Source organism: Amblyomma mixtum, chromosome 3, assembly GCF_055824585.1.
Source record: "Amblyomma mixtum isolate Tamu chromosome 3, ASM5582458v1, whole genome shotgun sequence".
NCBI classification, from domain to species: Eukaryota; Metazoa; Arthropoda; class Arachnida; order Ixodida; family Ixodidae; genus Amblyomma; species Amblyomma mixtum.
Window position 1 is genome coordinate 326,239,958 of NC_143014.1, and position 6,883 is coordinate 326,246,840.

The following is a 6,883-nucleotide window of genomic DNA, read 5'->3' on the forward strand; positions in this document are numbered from 1 at the left end:
CGTTTCCTTGTCCCTAATTGTTCTTGCCCACTCAGTTCTTGCCTCGTGTAATATGCCAGCCAGTACGTCCTCAGCAAATTGAATTCAGTAATCATAAACATTAGCTTTTGTTTTAAATTTACCGGTGCACTCAAAAATAAAGGGGCCATATTTTTAATACAGGCATTTTTTTAGAGCAAAAAAGTTCATTCAACAATTAGAAGTTATAAAACTTAGTCTGGGTCACGCGAAACAAAGCTCGCTCGTGAAACGCTAGAGAATGATTACGCCGAATCACCGTTTACTGCCCGATTAATGCTCAAGCTGATCAACACGAAGCAGGCCCTCTTAATGATTACACAGCCCCTTCCCACCGTCCTCTTGAGACCTTCGGTTCCAAGAAATGCCGGAAACACGAGTTTGTAGTCGGTATAAAGTTTTAGCGGGGCCCATATCTGATACGTCCTTAATTAACATTAACGAGAGAAAGACTCATGCCATTGCAGAAAATGTAGTGCACAAAACGACAAAGTAAGCAAGCCTGCATGCAGGTTACTGACGTGCAGCGAGGTTTAGTGTCACCTTGTGCCGGCTAGGGCATGGTGTCGATCCCCCTCCCCCATGCCCCCTATCTATGATGCTAATCATTCGGCATGTCTGTTTTCAAACTCCATTCAGAGGTGCGCTTCATTTGGTTGTATCACAGGTAGGCATGCACTTCACCCTCAGCCTCATGAGGCCCGTATGCGGTGAGATGAGGGTCATGGAGGATAGGCGCAAACTAATGGGTGGAAGCTAGGTCGAAGAAAGATGGCGAGTTGAGGATCAGGAATGGGACATGCGCGAAGGAAGGGGAGCAGGAACTCTCAAACCAGCTCTATAGGGTCAGAAGTAGATGAACATTTGAGCTAGTTGGTATAGCACGATGGAGAAAATAGCGCACTCAGGATAACGGGCAAGGAAGGCCAAACAACGCAAGCGCTATAGGGTAACCTGCGCCATTTTCTCGCCAGAATATGTTGATCTTCTGGAATTTAAATGAAGGAACGTCACGAAACGACGAACCATTAATTTTGTCTAAGCTCGAGCTTGTTTCGCAAATGCCACCGCTGGGCGTATACAGAAGCCGATTGTGCAGTCCGGTTTTTATCAGTACATATGCCCTTCACCCTTTCAAGCAGTTGGATCATTGATAATGCTTGCCGCAAGTAAATTTAATATACCTGAGCAGCGTAAATGTTTGGGCAAGTTGGTGCGACATGCTCGGGGAGGAATGGCGCGCCAGAGAAAGACGTGGAGGAAAAAAAAGAAAGCACTGACGGAAATATACGATATAAAACACTTGCTTACAGCATCTGCTGAAGTGCAGACGCCGCGGAGAAGGATGTGGACTTCGCAGGGGGAAGCAGAAAGTTAGGTTGGCGGATGAGATTAAGAAATTTGCGGGAATACGGTGGCCGCAACTGGCGAAGGACCGGGTTAATTGGAGAGACATGGGAGAGGCCTTTTCCCTGCAGTGGGTGTAGTCAGGCTGATGATCATGACGATGATGACCAGGTGTTTCAGAGAAGCCCGCCCCTAATTTAAGAAAAAAAGATTTGTGAGGTAAACGGAAGCTTTTTGCGGCCTAGATATAGCCGTGTTGGCGATGTCGAAAAAGAGGCGAATCATGTTAACTAGTAAAGAGTTTGAGTAAATTCTAATATTTAACATCTTAACTGTTATCGAAAGGCGCCCGATTGCAATTACATATTTGTAGCCGGCTTTTAGTAATAGCCATATCAATTTCGAAATTGGGCCATTTCTAGCGCCATTCAGATACAGCGCGACTGCGGGAGGGTGCTAACTGACGTCAGTTAAACTGCGTCCCTTCATGACGCTCATACCACGCGGCAATTTCTGCCTCGCCTGCGCTGGAGCAGCAAATTGCAGCGCGGGCAGGGCAGAGATTGTCGCTCAGTAGGAGCGTTACGGAGTAATGCGATTCGACTAACGCCGCGTTGAGCCCTCAGCAGGCGGGCGGTTTTCGAATGGCGCGAGAAATGGTACAAATTAGTTGAGCCACAGCGGCGAGGGTAATTGCTTTTTCGAAATTCTGAAAACTGATGTCGTTATTACTATGCTTAATAATAACCATGGTTGTTATTAAGGTTACTGATATGACTATTATGGTAATAATATCAATTCATTACTTAACATGACTAGCCTGTTTTTGACGCCCCGCCAGTACTGGCAGTACTATGACAGAAGAAACTTCTATTTACCTGGAAAACCCTATTTGTAAAAGTTAGCGGCGGGCATCCCTGACACACCTGCTATAATAACACCAAGAAACTAGATGCAATATGAACGTAGAAAATATTATATTCCGTAACGAGACATTGGTGGGCGCGGCGAAAGCCTTGTGCGCAAATCGCTGACTATGCGTCTGATTCTTCTTGTACAGGCTTTGTTACTGCCAACTGCCAGCTTCCTTGTTGCGCCTTCAGCCAAGCCGTTTACAACAGTGACATGAAGCCATATTGACGATGCAGTTTCGTGCCTCTTTCCGAAGACGGATGATGCAGTGTTTTCAAGTCACAGGTTCCTGACGGCACCAGCTTCAACTGCTATAAAGACAGCACCGCACGATGGACTTGCCAGTGGGCGTGGCGAAAGCCTGGGGCGCACATCGCTGTCTATGCGTCTGATTCTTCTTGTACAGGTTAGTTGCAACAGCACAATACGCAGTGATGATCGTTTTCGTCTACTGCCGTGCCCACATCTGTGCTTAAGTATTGCCTATGAGTGTTTAAATTCTTATCTGAGGATAAAAAACAGCGCAAACGGGGACGAAGCAGAGAGAGGGACACCCCCTCTCTCTGCTTCGTCCCCGTTTGCGCTGTTTTTTATCCTCAGATCATGCACCAACCAGCCCAAATTTCCACCCTTTTTAAATTCTTGTAAGCTCCTCGTTTGTGGGGACATTGAAGAAAATCAGGGACCGACTGTTGATGAAATGTTCGAGTCTATATTGAGTGGCCAGCAAGCAATTAGAGCTGACATCGCTTCATTGAATGAAAGCCTTGAATCTACGAAGACAGCAATACACTGTTTCGAAAAGCGTTTGAACAGCTTGAAATGCAATATGACCCGAGGTTCGAGCAACGACCCATGAAAATGAAGAAACAAATGCAGTTTAAACCGCAGCGCATGACCTAGTTAAACTTCACCATGAAAAGCTGGTTGATTTGGAAAACCGCAGCCGCCGTTCGAATTTGATTGTTTTGGGGATTACCGAAAATCCTAATGAAACTGAAATAACGCTACGGGAGAAGGTTATTCAAGACGTCTTCAAGGATAAGGTGGGGGTAGATTATGTTTCAGTAGCGAGAATTCACAGACTCGGGAAAAGACCCACAGCAAGGCCAGTCATTACGTCTTTCCAGGATTACACTGAAAAACAAACCCTCATGAAGAATGCTCACAAACTGAAAGGATCAGGAATATCCTTGCAAAATGATCACTGCGCAGACCCGCTGCGCAAGCGGCGTCTACTTTAGAACAGCGCCAAAGAAGAAAAAGATAGCGGCAAAAAGGTCTGGCTTGTTCATGATAAGATTCTCGTTGGCGACGACTTGTACATTTGGGGCGACGTACACAACACACGAAAACTAGTTCCAAAAAGGGATGAAACAAAAATGAGATTAGAGCAGGCAGAATAGCAATCACGGTCATTCCTGTTTCGGCTGCTTTCACTAAATGCCCAAAGCACTGTGAACAAAATAGACAGACTGAAAGATCTTTTATTAGTATATATGATCCTCATATATGCGTTATTTCTGAAACCTGGTTGCATGATGGGGTGCAGGATGACGAAAAAATTTCGCCAGGCTACCAACTGTTTAGAAGAGAGATTCGCCCGAGGTGGTGGCGTCGCAGTTATAGCAAAAAAAAAGCGTTGATATAAGAAAACTAGATCAGATTGACAACCACGAAAGCTTGTTTTTGAATGCCTCTGTAAGGAGTTTTTCATTCATTCTTTGTTCTGTGTACCGCGCACCAAATGCTGATGATCACTTTATGCAGAAATTATACGATCACCTTTTGAAATTCAGAGGAAAAAACTAAATAATTACTGGTGATTTCAATCTTCCTCAAATAAAATGGAATAACTGGAGCTATGGGCACAGTCCTTCCTGTGAAATACTCATTGATATGATTATGAAAGAAGCCAACAGCCACAGAAACCAAGGGGCACCGGGGATTTTTTTTTAAATTAATTTATTTATTGTTTGGTGTTGATCAATTTAGAATATTACTGAATATGTTATCGCTTAAAGCTAATTGATTAGAAAAACAGAAGAAAAAACAACCACATGCCGCCGGTGGGATCCGGAGGTCGTGGGTTCGGATCCCACCGGCGGCATGTGGTTGTTTTTTCTTCTGTTTTTCTAATCAATTAGCTTTAAGCGATAACATATTCAGTAATATTCTAAATTGATCAACACCACAAAATAAATAAATTAATTTTAAAAAATCCCCTGTGCCCCTTGGTTTCTGTGGCTGTTGACTTCTTTCATATTTATAACGAGCCCCTCATTCCCCTTCCCTTGTTTGCTTCATTGATATGATGCTAACTGTTAGTCTTGAACAGGTTATTACTGTATCTACCAGAGGAGACAATATTCTAGACCTGTTATTCCTCAGTGAGATTTTCCATGAAGGAATCGCTGAAATTGGAGCAGGAATTTCAGACCACAAATTAATTTCTTTTTCATCAACAATCAATGTCAATATAAGAAAACGAGAACGAATTGAGGTTAGGGACTATGCTAAAGCAGATGATGCATCAATTATCGATTATTTAGACCTACACCTAAATATTGCCCATGATGATGTCGAGCTTTCATGGCAAAAGTTCAGGGACATAGCCTCTTATTGTATTAACAGATTCATTTCACTGAGAAGTGTTAAAAGCCTCCATCAAACCCGTGGATAAGCAGAGATATGTTCCAAACTAAGCGTAAGCTAAACCGAATGAAGAAGAAACATGGTAGGCAGAGTTCGTCTTTCAAAAACTGAAAACTGAATTACTAACAAAAGTGAAAGCAGCCCGAGAAAAGTTATTCAGCCATCGCCTTGCTGTCTTTACTTCACATGCTCCACAGAAGTTTTGGCGTTTTTTAGGTCAATCTTAACAGACAATTCATAAAATTAAGATTAATGATGAAACTATTGAAGGCGCTTCCAGTATTGCTGAACACTTCATTGATTATTTTTGGAGTGTGTTTTCTGACCTGGATGAATTTGAACATTATAAAACTGATAGGTCTTTTGTACCCGACATTGTGATTTCCAGGCAAGGTGTTTTGGATATGCTCATAAAAATTGATGTCAGGAAATCTGCAGGGCCGGATAATATACCAAACGATTTTTTACGTAGGTATGCGGAACAGATATGCGTTTTTAACTGACTTTTTAAAATTATTATTACAGTTAGGAGAATTACCATCTGACTGGCGTACCGCAAGAGTTGTTCCAATTCATAAAAAGGGTGACCATCTTACAGTATCCAATTATCGTCCCATTTCTATAACGGGCACTTGCAGTAAATTATTAGAGCACATTGTCGAAGGCTTTATTCGTCAGTTTTTGACAGACCATAATGTCCTGTCTCCATTACAACACTAGTTTCGAAACGGACTGTCGACAAAAACCCAACTTGTGTCAGTTGTTCATGAAATCTCTCAGGATCTTGACGCGTCCAGGCAAGTCGATATGCTCTTTTTTATTTTAGTAAAGCGTTCGATAAGGTTCCCCATGGAAGATTACTTCACAAACTGAAGCGCATTGGTCTTCCTACAAATATTATAACATGGATCCAGGCCTATCTCCGTCACAGACAGCAATTTGTGGAAATAAACAAATGTTCTTCCAATATCCGTCAGGTATCTTCTGAGGTACCGCAAGGCAGCGTATTAGGACCACTTTTACTTTTTATCTATATTAATGATATAGTCGACGTAATTCCTGAAGATGTCCATGTTAATTTATTTGCGGATGGCTGTGTCATGTTTAGAAAAATTTCTTCCAGGAACGACAACAATTACAGAAATCAGTTAATGCTATCCGTGATTGGTGTGAACTTTGGAGCATGGAAATCAATGTAAACAAAACAGTTTTGTTACGAGTCACACGGAAAAAAGAACCTAGTGTATTTTCTTATGTACTTAACAACACAATAATATCTGAGGTGGAAAAATACAAGTATTTGGGTCTCACATTCAGTGATAAACTCTCTTGGTCAAACCATATTTCCATTACATGCTCAGCAGCGTTGGGCAAGTTGTGGTTCTTGAAAAGAAAACTTAGAAACGCAACTGTAAATATCAAAATGATAGAATACAACACATTTGTCCGTTCGAAATTGGAGTATGCAGCAGTTGTATGGGATCCTCATACTAAAAAGAATATAATGAATTTAGAGCGTGTTCAGAGGAAGGCTATCAGGTTCATCTTGGGCAAATATAAAAGAGAGGATTCCCCGTCTTTAATAATGCTTACAAATAAAATCAGCACGCTGGAAAACAGGCGTAAAGTAAATCGTCTCCAATTTTTATATAACATTATAAATGAAAAAAGCGCACTTCGGCGGCCTCATTGCGTAAAAACTCTATGTTTACGCCAGACAAGACACAGACATAACCTTTCACTTACGCCAATATTTTCTAAAACAAAATCCCATATGAATAGTTTCTTTCCGCGTACTATACACGAACGGAATTCTATACCTGTCGAGGTATTGCAGTCACAAAACTTTGCAGAAGAGCTAGAAAACATCTTTTTATATAAACTGACTGAAACATAGCAGTGAGAGAAGCCAACAGTGAACACTCTCAAGGTTAGGTTATTTGTAAACATA

At 41.9% G+C, this 6,883-nt stretch overlaps 1 pseudogene; it reads left to right on the plus strand.

Moving 5' to 3' along the window:
• The first annotated feature begins 691 nt into the window (after positions 1-691).
• On the plus strand, positions 692-3,683 carry LOC149355851 (uncharacterized; annotated as a pseudogene).
• Positions 3,684-6,883: the final 3,200 nt, after the last annotated feature.